The following is a 13,623-nucleotide window of genomic DNA, read 5'->3' on the forward strand; positions in this document are numbered from 1 at the left end:
AGTCAATGCATGCAAAAGTTACTCAACTAACTAAACTGGTCTGAAAGGGCTCGCAAAAAAAAAAACTAAACTGAAAGGAAATGCATGCATGCTTATGATTATCAGAATTAAAACCGCTGGCATGCATTCATCTGCATGGGCACGCTTTCCCTTTCTTTTGTGTTTCAGTTCTACTTTTCGACACTTTTTGAAAAACGACGGTGGCAGTTTATCTAATGGAAATCGACAAGGAGGCTCGTTGTTTTGAAAAAGAAAATCCATCTGCATGCACACACGCACGATGAAATGCGAACACAGTATCGAATGTGTTCTTCTGCTCATGAGCTCAAATGGTGATGAATGGTAAAATTGAAAGAAAAAGGAAAAAATGTATCATTGATTACAGAAGAAGTGCAAAATGATGATGAACAGTAAAAGTTTATCAGAATCCAATATATATATATATATATATATATATATATATATACATATACATATACATATATACATATATATATACATATATATATATATATATATATATATATATATATATATAGAGAGAGAGAGAGAGAGAGAGAGAGAGAGAGATTGTTGCAGGATCCCCACAAAAACGACCCTTACCAGATATTTAATCATGAGAATACGGACCAGACTGCTTTGCATTGCACTATACTACAGAAACAAGCGTGCAAGCCGATAGAAGAAGAGACAAAAGGAAAAACAGAGGACAGAAAGAACCAAGAATGCAGTTTAGTTAGGCCCGTCTTTCTTTCTGGACGTTCATCGATCGTCGTCTAGTTTTTCAATTAAAGGAGATTGGTCAATCTAGGACAGAAAGCAGCAAATAAAAGGCAGGTGATCATGAATTAATCTTGGTCGCAAAGAAGCAAATGAAAGGAGGATAATCAATATAATACGTACACCTACGTGCGTCTTGTCGTGGAAACCTGAAGCTAGACCATATTCAAACAACGCAACAAAGGCGGACGGAGATCTTGTGAGATCCAAAGCGAGATCCTGGATTCTTCTTTGACCAGTGACCAAGAAAGATACACGCGTCATGTGTGTCCTTATCACCGTCCTCGGGATTATGTAATGTCCGGTGCAATAAAAATGATTGCGACGGCAACCTATGAATACTACTCCTCACAGTGGCTCCTTCGTTCAAACGTTCTGTATATAGGGAGAAAGAAAAAGGCGCATGTTTATCCACTGGTGCACGGGTGCGAGTCGAATGTGTGGCTGCCAATGAATAAGATTGCACCATCGGTCGATCGCATTAGCTGTCTTATCTTCTTTTTTTAGGTGAAAGTAGCTATCTAATCTTGATTGGCAGTGATGGGTGCATGTACTTTGCCACTATGGAGGCCTAGGAGAAGAAGAAGATGGAGTATGTCTCCTCTGCTAGAGCTAAATCCAGCCGGTTCCCAAAATGCTGGACACGTATATATATTTCCCTATTTCAATCCTTGCATTTAAGCTAGCCTAGATTTTAATCAGTTAGCTTCCATCGTTTCCTTCCATAGCGAGACAAAAGAAATCCCAAGTTATAGCCTTGGTGTGATCTGAAGACGTGGAATGCAAATCGGGTTCACCAATAATAATAATAATAATAATAATAATAATAATAATAATAATAATAATAATAATAATAATAATAATAATAATAATAATAATAATAATAATAATAATAACAATAATAATCAAGTGTCTGCATTTAAAAAACGAACATAAAAATTAATCATATATTATGTACATGAAGCGTCTTATTTCTTGTGTGTGCTTACTATAACGTCTTAATTTTCCACGTTTTTTCAACATGCGTAGCTATTCTATTTCCTAAAGGACTTAAAACCATACAATGTCCATGTATATGGACTCATGTTTAGAAAAAGACATTCATACGTCTTACCAAAACTAAAAAGGACTTGTCATGGATGTAGTGGTTTTTGTAAGTACAAATTTATGGTACATGAAATTTTGTAATAGTTCAAATTACAAATTCTAAAACTTCAAATTTGGTATTTAAAAATCCTAATAGTTTCAAGTTCTAAAAGCTGGGCCATTTTCGAAAGTCAGCATTATAATTCTAGAAGTTGCCAACAAGGGAAATAAGTTGGGCCATTTTTGAAGGTTGCCACTAGCTAAACTTGCAATGATCCTTGGCGTGGCACCTCCACTCTCACCATGCCCACCGTCATGATGCACCAATGCCACCCTATGGAGAGCCGCAACCCATTGCACCAATTTGATTCTATCATCTGATGTTTGTAATCCTGTGCAAGAATGTACTAAACTAGACATGTCTACATCTGGTTTTGTCTCTCACTCTTGTAATAATAGAATGAATATCTTCTCGGTGTCTTCTTGACTCAATGTTGAATTTCCACCTGAAATTCAGGGATATAAAGGGAATGTTCAATCTCAGCGGACCCCTCCTCCCACCCAGCAAGCAGAAATATTCGTTGCGAGGAGTTCTCTAGCACGAGAGAAAGCAGCTCGAGAAGCGTTTCCTGAAGGAGCTCCTCCCCAAAAGCATCATTTCAGGTGCAAAAATGTTGGATCTGTATTTGAACATAAAAGTTGCCAAACCTAAAATATGCCATATGTCAAAATTTAGAAAATTCCTATGCATTAGAATCTAAAATCTAACGCATCTTATAAGCAAACAATAAAAACTTAATTTTTTTTGCTCGGACATAACTTGCCATTGTTTTCATAAGAAGATGATGGCACAAAATAAACTTGGAAAATAAAATGATGAAAATAGCCTTATGAAAACAACTATGCCATGGGATGTTCACAAATATTTTTCTATTATTTTAAAAGACGGTTTTCCCGTGGAATGGATAAAAATTGCCATAGTAAAAAGGGAATTTCACATGGTTTGTTCTTGAAAAAATTGCCAGTTTCCAAAAAAAGAATGGATAAAATTTATCATAGTAAAAAAACCTAACGTGCTACAAATACTAAAAATTGCCATGGTTTCAATAAAATTTTAAATTCGTCCCAAAAATAAAAATTGCCATGGTCATAAAAGTATGCCATGATCCATATATGCTGAATTTATCATGGTCCATACACTAAATTTGTTGTAATCCATAAACTCAATTTTCCATGATCCATAAACTAAATTTACCCTGATCCAAAAAACGTAATTCATGATCTACGATAAAACAATTAGGCATGATGGCAAATATAGTGTAACTTTTCCAAGATGGCATTTAGTACAAAATACCATTATACATTGAAACCAATATCCACAATGCCCAAAGAAACCATCACCTCAATTGCCATGGTCCAATTTTTATTTTTGTCATGGTAAGATTAAATTTGCTATGCTTACAAAATAATTCATGATCTAAAACTATATTTTCTATTGTGCATAAATTAAATTAACTACAAACAAAACTCAAAATTTCCTTGGTCCATGAAGTAAGATTTGCCATGATACATGAATTAAATTTACCGTGAACAATTGGACATGGCAAAATTACTTTTATGGTTCCTTATGAATTTGACACAAATATTTTCATTTGCGCAGGGGAAAAATTTAAGAACGAAACAACTAAATGCCACGGTGCAGAATATAGCAATGTCATGGTAGACTAAATTTGCCATGTTTACAAAAAGGATCGAAGATATAAAACAAAATTTTCCATTGTCCATAAAATAATAATTGCCATGATCCATAAACTAAATTTGTTGTTAACAATTAGTCGTTGCAAATTACTTTTATGGTATCGTAATGGGTTGCAAAAAATATTTTTATTTTGCATCCGACAAATTTATGAAAAATGTTCTTTTATGAATGATGGAACTTTATGGGTTTTGTTAACTAGAAAATAGTAACAACCACTTGGAAAAAAGCATGTGAATAGTTATTCAAAAATCATAGCAACCAGCCTTGTAGCTAAAACACAAGTAAATTTGCCACAAAATGATGGTAGAACTAAGACAAACATGAATGTGTGATGGCAAAAATTGAAGTTGTCGTGGCTAATTTAGATGTAGTGATGTTCTATACCTGAAAAGCTAGCCCCCACTAACTATTTCTCTCAACAAGCAAGCATGCCACATCATCACCCAACATGCATGGGAAAAGGCACACACCCACTAGCATATGTCTCTCAACATGCAAGCATGCAACTTCACGAAACATGCATGAAAAAATACCCATCTCAACATGCAAACATACATGGAATTTTTTTTCTATTTATAATTAATTAACATTTTACAACTATAAATTGATCAAACATAGTAAATTTTTTTCAATTTTAGACTTTTATATTATTACCTAAGTAGTCATGTTTCATGCAACAAATCACATTGAAATATGTTGCAAGATATTTCCGCAACAATGTGAGGGGTATCATCTAGTAAATGTAAGTGTCCACTTCAAGATTTCAAGAAAATAGGTTACAGAAGATGTAAATTTGCCATATGTTTAGTATATAAATTTGCCATGTCAAATTTGAAATTCATAAATTTTTCACTGTGGACATTTACGAACAAATATACAACTTGCAAATGTTTAGAAACCACAAAAATGGGTATACCTTTGCCATGTGAGCATATATGAAATTGCCATCTAATGGACATGGACATAGTAAAAAATGTGTCAAGCAATCTGCAAATTACAAAAATAGACAATCATCATCTGATACAGTGTGAAGATAACAGAGCGAAAATGAAGTGACCTGAACAAATGACGACGTCCGTGCTGCCGACGGAGTACTTGGTGACCACAAGCGCGACTAGGTTGGTGGCGGCCGCGGCGCCGCCGCGACCATGAGCGCCCAGGCGAATGAGTCTGGCGAAAGACACTCTTGACGGTCATAACGGCGGGCAGCGCACCCGATGGCACCGCCGTGGAGTAGAGATCGATGTTCGACAACACACCACTGCATTATTTCTTCCACGTGGGCACCATCTCCCACCTCCGCGCCCCCACACCCCCTTTGCTCTAGCTCGAACTCAATGTGCATCACCTCTGCAGGGATAGCGGGGGAAGAGTTGAGGGGTGGGGGCTGGTTGGGCAAGGCAAGGTCCGACAACGAGGGGCGTGGAGGAGTAGAGGTAGACAGTCGGTGGCGCCCTTTCGTGAGGAGGTTGATAGATAGGGGAGGAGCGGAAACCGGCCATGGAATCCCCTGAATTCACTGCCCATGGAGGAGTTGTTCCACGCAGCCATGGGCTAGTCCACCGCCGCATCAACCACCGGCTCACCTGCTTGACTCTGCAGGAACCAGGGAAACCCTAGAGCCGCCGCAGTTGCCACTAGAAGCTCCCATTGCACAATGCTCATGCACCACCTAGGGATCTGGTCGGGATCTGTGTGCTGGCCGCCTCATCTCACTAGAGAGTTTGTCGGGATCCAGCTGATTTGGGGATCCCTAGGAGAGAGAAAGTGAGTGAATGAAATGAGCCATGCGACCGTTTCGTGGGTGAGGGGGAGAGGGGTGGTGGGTTGCGGTGTTCGCTCGTCTGGTCTATGGATCGAACTGCTCTTGGTGATGACGTGGCTATTCATTGTGTGCCAAATATTAGCGTGTTCGATCCAACGGCGACCGATGCATTCGCTCTAACCCGCTAAAAATGTGACATCATATTTTTAGCCTTTTCGTTAAATTAAAGTTAACACTCCTGTCTGTCTTGTTCGGTGAAAATATACATCCACCCGAAAAGAATGGTGATCGATGGAGAGACCGACCGTACCGTGTCATCACCACATACACGTTCGGTGTTGAATGTACATCTCTTCAATTCATCAGAACTGAAAAACGACACTGCAGGTTCTACGTGTTGAATTTGAGCTTTGCTACACCTATGTAAATTCTTTACGTAAAGTTAAGTACTAGTTGATCTGGATTAATTGGATTGGATTAGAAAGAGGCCCAGGCCCACCCCCCGAAAATCAGGGGGGTGATTAGTTTTATAGGAAGGAAAAGAATGTAAGTTTACATAGGAGGTTACGTAGGTCTAGTGCTTTGGGTTGAATTTTCAGTCACTATAAACTTAACCGTCGAGATGGTAGCAACCAACACAAAACGAAATAATTCAGTGATCGATCCTTGTGGTCGATGAGGGATGGATTCAGTCAGACGTCCATAGGTCCACAGAGATATAGTCGCCGGTCAAGATCGACCTGCAACTATCGTGATGATACACAAGATCACTGCGCCATTCAATCAATTTATCACTCGGAGCACGACTTCGGGTCGATTCGGAAACGGAAGCCACGTACGTGTCGGCCTCCTATACCTCCATCCATCCCACGCTAGGCTGCGAATGTCACGTCGGGCTGGACGTTCAACACTTGACCTCGATCCATCGAAGCAATTCTCGCATTTCTCGGTCTTTTTCTCAGTCTACTTCAACCTGTACGTACGTGTTAATTCAAGCAAAAATGTTAGGACTACAGTCCGTACACTGCTCAATCAGCATTATTTACACGTCCTTGTTGTCATTATAGTCGTGAAGTACTACCAATTACAAGGGGCGGAGACAGACATTAAAGAAGAAAAGAAGGAGAAGTCAGGGATCACAAATATCTACGTGTGCACATATAGATTTAGGCACCCATCTGCATCTCCATGATGATCGGTCCAGAAATTAAAGAAGAAAGGAAGGAAGAGTCCAGACATGGAACAGAAATGCAGTTGCGTCCAAGAGCTTGTGTACGTTGCGTAGTACCTGAAAAATGCAGTTGCAACTTGCAAGCAGTAGCCGGATGCATGTCTCCTGTGCTAATTAGTGTACTATAAGCAGAGCTAACTGTACATAATTGAGTACTTAATCTGCAATGGACTCGCATGATATGTGTATTTTACCCGCACAATCTGGCCGCAACGTAGGATATAAGCAAAAGAGTGAAAAAAAATACAGAGCTAAAAGTATGTAGCTTCTTTTTGTAGATTTTTTTATCTAGCTATAGCTTGCAGTTATACGCACTTTGCACCCTTGTCTGCCACTGTTGCGTGCATCCTTACGGTTTTCTATTAGCGCTAATTAACTATATCCAGTAGTTAGTACACAGCATATTGCATAAACTATCAAAGGGTGGCGGCTAGGATTAATTAATCAATGAACTTTTTGAATTCACTGGAGTACGTAATGTAATTTGCAACAGATGATACATACACTTACGTATTATCTATGCATAAGATTCGAAATGGGCGGCCATGGGCGTGCATGCTGCCATGCCATGATGTGCTAGATTGAGTACAAGGCATACCACCATTCACCAAGCCAGACAGCGACCACTCCATCTCCGGCCTCGGCGACCTGTATGTATGTTATATACGTTGCATATTACTCGATCTACAGTTACACTACCTACAGCCAGACACGAGTACAGAGACAGAAATGGAGGTGCAATGATTGGCTGCGCACTGCCCAAGGATGATTCGCTTGCCCGTGGCAGGCCCACCAGGAAGTGCCTCCAAATTACCACTAGGAATCAATATGTGTAGTATGTCCTCATCCAGACCAACGTGAGCTTGAGCTAGGCAGGAGTCTAACGTGTGTTGCAAGCAGCAGGGAAGATAGTCAGTCAGTCTTGCACACCAATATAACGGCGGCGGTAAAGATAGCTAGCTACTTGATCAGTTGACAGGGACTGATGTAGATATACAACCGAAATATGCTACTCCATGGATATGTGAGTGGTCCTCCTTCTTCCTAGCCGACCAAATCGACCACCACCCCCCTCCGCCTTCTCTAGCTAGCCATTAGCCACCCCCACGCGCAATCCAGGGCTTTTCACTCACTTGCAGAATAGATCGATTATCCCGGCCCCGGCCTGCCCTCTCTCTAACACGTCACTGTTGTAAAATCTAGGGTTGGCTGCGTTAAGCGTGTTGCCTCCTGGCAGGGACGCCTTCGTGTTAATATAGACAGAACGATTACAGGATATGGCGCAGGTGGTTGGTTGGTTATCAACTTGTCCTCTACTCCAAGCTATACACGAGATAGAGGATATCCTAGCCAACAACCTGCGCCCAATTCTCGCGAATACAATCACGTTACAATGTCACGATACAACTACGGTCCTACACTTTTAACGTCCTCCCTTAATCTTAACGTATCAAGGTTCAGATTGCGCTTGAAGGCCTGTAGTTGCTTCACTTGTAACTGTTTTGTGAACCCATCTGCGACTTGATCTCCTGTTGGAATGAACTGAATATCTAGCAACTTTTGTGCAACTCTCTCTCGTACAAAATGGTAATCAATCTCTATGTGTTTCATTCTTGCATGAAACACTGGATTTGCAGACAAATATGTTGCTCCAAGATTGTCACACCATAAGCATGACACACCAGTTCTTCCAATGCCAAGTTCATCAAGTAAAGTTTCAATCCACATTACCTCAGCTGTTGCATTTGCCAAAGATTTATATTCTGCCTCAGTGCTCGAGCGTGACACCGTAGCCTGCTTATTCGCACTCCAGGATATAAGACTCGACCCAAGGAAGATTGCAAATCCTCCTATAGATCTTCTATCATCAGGGCATCCAGCCCAGTCTGCATCCGAAAATGCACTTACTGTGGTTGAAGAAGATTTACACAATTTCAGCCCTGTGTTTGCACTCCCTTCAAGATACCTCAATATCCTCTTTACAGCTGTCCAATGTACAGAGGTTGGAGCATGTAAAAATTGACAGACTTTATTAACAGCAAAGGATATATCAGGTCTTGTTAGTGTCAAGTACAGGAGAGCACCAACTATACTTCTGTACTTAGTTCCTTCTTCTGGGCTTAGTAATTCTCCTTCATATAATGACAACTTATCAGTGATAGCCATACGTGTACTGGAGGGTTTGCAATCCTTCATACCTACACGTTTGATTACATCTTTGGCATATTTTTCCTGAGTTAGCATAATACCATCATGCAACTTTTTTACCTCAATACCTAGGAAGTAGTGTAACTCTCCTAGGTCTTTAAGAGCAAACTCATTTTTCAAATTTTATAGCAATGCTGTGGTAGCTTCCTGTGAAGAGCTGGCAACAATTATGTCATCAAAATAAATTAACATAAATATAATCACCTTCCCTTTCATAAAGAAGAAAAGAGAAGTGTCACCCTATGAAGGCTTGAAACCGAGTTGCTGAAGCTTTGCACTTAATCTTGAATACCAGGCTCTAGGTGCCTGCTTTATACCATATAAGGCCTTGTCCAACTTGCACACATGATGTGGCTTTGAACCATATTCAAACCCAGGTGGTTGTCTCATATAGACCTCCTCCTCGAGAACGGCATGTAAGAATGCATTCTGAACATCCAATTGGCGAAGACTCCATCCCCTGGAGACAACAATAGACAGAACAAGTCTAATAGTAGCAGGTTTAACTACGGGACTAAAAGTATCCTCATAATCAATACCATAGCATTGTTTGAAGCCCTTAGATACTAGTCTAGCCTTATATCTATCTATTGTGCCATCAGGTCTCTTTTTAATTTTATATACCCACTTACAATCAATAATATTCCTCCCTTGCTTAGGAGGAACCAAACGCCAAGTTTGGTTTTTCATAAGTGCATAATACTCTACATTCATGGCCTTTTTCCAATTATAATTTCCTAGAGCTTCGGTCAAAGTTTGAGGCTCACCAGTAGCAGCAAAATTTGCAAATTTGAAGTGCTTATCATACCTGAGTGTCCCATCTTTGTAAACTGTGGGTTTTGAAATACCTCGTTGTGCTCGTGTAGTCATCCGAGGAGGTGTGCTGGAGCGTACGGGTTCGGTTGCCGCAGAAGATCCCGATCCCGCCACAGCAGAACCAACCTCGTCTATCGCGCGGTCGGATGATGTTGGATCGCGCGCTGGTGGAGCAGGAGAATCCAGCGTTGACAAGTCGGCGGGCGCCACATGACCATGGGCCAGCGCGCGGTCGCGCCCGCCATCATTGCGCCGCGCAGCGGGGGACACGCGACCAAGTTCAGGCCCACCCGCCTCGTGACAACTAGGGCGCGGAGACAGAGAGGGGGCCGGCCCACCCGACCGGCCTGGAGACCCGTGCCAGGCGTCACTCGTGGAGTGGATGTCCCCGGATTCTGGCGGGGGCGGCGTCAGAGTATCCGCCTGGGGCGTCAGAGGATCCGCCTGGGGATCTGTTCCCGCGTCAGCTCCAGAATCGGCGCGACCAGGCGAATCTGCCTCGTGTCCGCTGCCAGATGTTTCCTGCTGCTGTTGCATAAAATCACAAGCATTTGGAGTGCAGTTTTTTTCACCGCTATCTCCGTCAAAGGTAGGGCTATGTAACAAATGATCATCAGCATAATGTTCATCCCCATGATCGGTTGGATTTAGTAACTCCGGATTCAAAAGAAGAACTTCTGCCCGAAGCCGTGCACCGGCATTTGGGTGTAGTGTAGCGAAGGAAATACATTTTCATCGAAAATAACATACCTGGAGATATACACTCGTCCTGTTGAAATATCAAGGCATTTAAAACCTTTGTGAAGATTACTATATCCAAGAAAAGTGCATTGTTTGGAACGGAACTGAAGTTTGTGCTTGTTATAGGGTCGGAGGTTAGGCCAACAAGCACACCCAAAAATTCTAAGTGAGGAGTAATTGGGTTTTTCATGGAACAATCGCTCAAGAGGGGTCTCAAGCTTGATAACTTTGCTAGGAAAGAGATTGATCAAATAAGTAGTAGCAATAAACGCCTCATCCCAAAATTTTACGGGCATAGAGGCTTGGGCAAGAAGAGACAAGCCCACTGCAACTATATGTCGATGTTTTCTCTCTGCTGATCCGTTTTGTTGATGCGCAAGGGGACAAGATACATGATAAGATATTCCTATCTTGGTGAAGGAGTTGAGTTTTTCATACTCCCCTCCCCAATCTGTCTGAAGAGTAAGAATTTTGCGATTAAACTGTTGTTCAACAAGGTGCTGAAAGTCATGAAATTTTTGAAAAACTTCAGACTTGTGTTTGATCAAATAGATCCACGTGAATTTACTGAAGTCATCGATAAAACTCACATAATATTTCTTTCTGCCTACTGTTTCAACAGCAGGTCCCCAAACATCAGAGAAAATAAGTTCTAAAGGAAACTTGGATTCACTTATTGATTTTGGATAAGGCAACTGGTGACTTTTTCCCTTTTGACAGGAGTCACAAACAGAATCATTATTGGAAAAACTAGCACAAGGGAGTTTATTCTGACTAAGAATTCTCCTGAGAATGAGAGGAGATGGGTGACCTAAACGTTGGTGCCATCTATCCGAAGATATTTTGGTGGCACTGAGCATCTGCTTCTGGACGTTGGATCCCTTGTGCTTGACGAGGTATAGACCACATCTTCCCCTGCCTCGAAGGAGTACCTTCCTCGTTCCCCGTTCCTTAAGAAGAAAAGAATGAGGGTGAATTTCACATAATGTATCATTGTCAAGTGCAATGCGACTACCAGAGATTAGGCTCTTGCTAGCTTCTGGAACATGAAGAATATTATTTAGGTAGAGATCGCGATCAGGGGATACGAATAGCTAAGTGACCAATATGTTTTATCGCCATACCTAACCCACTAGCAGTGTGGATTTGCTCGTTCCCGGTGTAGCGGTCGCGGACAGTCAGCTTCTCAAGGTCTCCTGTGATGTGATCGGTGGCGCCGCTGTCAAGGTACCAGTTGGTGTCCACCCCATACTGAGGTGCTGCCAGGTTCGCCGTCCTCTCTTCTCCTCCTTGGTAGGCTTCATCATAGCGCTTCCAGCACTTCCACGCTGGATGGCTCAGTTTGCCACAGATCTGGCACTGGATCCTAGGTGCAGGGGCATTGTTGTTGTAGTTGCCCCCGCCACCGTTGTTGTTGTAGTGGCCGCCTCCTCCTTGTCCACCGCGGCCGCCAGACTTGATGTAGGGGCGACCACGGTCACCACCGTTGTTGTCGTTGCCGCCACGGCCACAGCCACGGTCATCGCGCCCGCGGCCTCTGGTGGCAGCGTTAGCGGAAGACTGCGACACTCCGCCGCGAAGCTTCATCCGCGTCTCAAAGCTGATGAGTTGAGAGAACAGCTCAGGCACGGTGATCGGCTCCACTCTGGAGCACATAGCAGAGACCACCGGATCAAATTCCTTGTCCAGGGCAGCGAGGATGTGGGAGACGATGTCATCATCGTCGATCTTCTTCCCTGCAGCGATGAGTTCATCGCACAGAGACTTGAGTTTCCCGAACGTAGTCGGTGATGGAGGAGTTCCCCTTCTGCAGGTTGGCCAGGGTGATGCGCACGTTGACAGTCTGGGCACGAGTGTGAGACGCAAGCATCTCTGCGATCATGTTCTAGAGCTCCGCCGACGTATGACAGGTAGCGACCTGGATGGCCATCTCACGGGGCAGAGTTGTCAGAAGGTAAGAAAAGACTTGCTGATCTTGAGTGTACCAGGTCTGGAACTCCGGGTTGGGCTTCTTCATCTTGGTTTTGCCATCATATGTGGCCTCTTCAAGGTGCATGAGTGGCACCGGGTGATCGACGTCGAGGTACTGCTCCATGCGGGCACCTCTGATCGCCGACAGAACCGTCGCCCGCCATAGGGCTTGGTTGTTCTTGTTGAGCTTCTCGGAGACGGCGTGCACAAACGGAGAGGATGGGAAGGAGTTTGAAGGTGTCGCCATGGATGATCTCGAGAAGGGCTCTGATGACCATGTAAAATCTAGGGTTGGCTGCGTTAAGCGTGGTGCCTCCTGGCGGGGACGCCTTCGTGTTAATATAGATAGAACGATTACAGGATATGGCGCAGGTGGTTGGTTGGTTATCAACTTGTCCTCTACTCGAAGCTATACACGAGATAGAGGATATCCTAGCCAACAACCTGCGCCCCAATTCTCACGAATACAATCACTTCACAATGTCACGATACAACTACGGTCCTACACTTTTAACAACTGTCCCTGCCAAAGATCGTCTGGTACGGGTGCTCTTGGGGTTATATAAATAGGGCCCCAATCAAGCTTACCAAGCTATCAACCTCATTCTTACTTAGTACTACTGCAATTGCAATTGCTGCAGCGCCTCATCTCGCTCTCTACAGCATCATAGAAACAACAGCACTCCTCTGCTCCAACAACCCAAGCAGGCAGACAACATCTTCCCCTCGATCAGCTAATTTGGTGAGTCCCCACCCCTATGTACATGATATGGTTCTATTTGTCTATATGTACTGTTGTTAGTAAATTAATTTGTTTGGTCGACGGCCAGCGGGTTCTGCATGTACATACAAGCTAGCTAGCCATGAGTCATAGCTGATCGATGTGCCTAGCTATTTTAAGAGAACTGTGGTACTCATGAAAAAGTGACCAATTCATGCACTATATTCCTGCTGGTACCTATCTAGCTTTGAGTTTGAATTATGGTTGAAATTCACCTCTAAAATTTTGCAATAAGTATGTAAATTCTTTATGACTAATGTTGAGTCGTATGGATTATACGCACTCTCACCCTTCCACCATTGCTAGCCTCTTCGGTACCGTGCATTGCCCCTTCTCACCTTGAGAGTTGGTGCAAATTAACTTTGCCGGTGCATTCAAATCCCGTGATATGATACGCTCTTTCACATATAAGCCACCTTATAACTTCCTCCAAACAGCCACCATACAGACAGAGGTGGTGGTCTGGTGGATGATTTAGAGAGAGA

The 13,623-nt window shown here is 42.8% G+C and overlaps 1 non-coding gene across 1 annotated transcript; it reads right to left on the minus strand.

The window, feature by feature from the left end:
• Positions 1 to 11,978: 11,978 nt before the first annotated feature.
• Positions 11,979 to 12,117, minus strand: LOC120975130 (small nucleolar RNA Z247). The gene has a single exon (XR_005770967.1). It is a non-coding gene; the product is annotated as a small nucleolar RNA Z247 (small nucleolar RNA).
• Positions 12,118 to 13,623: the final 1,506 nt, after the last annotated feature.

This window comes from Aegilops tauschii, chromosome 2, assembly GCF_002575655.3.
Source record: "Aegilops tauschii subsp. strangulata cultivar AL8/78 chromosome 2, Aet v6.0, whole genome shotgun sequence".
NCBI classification, from domain to species: domain Eukaryota; kingdom Viridiplantae; phylum Streptophyta; class Magnoliopsida; order Poales; family Poaceae; genus Aegilops; species Aegilops tauschii.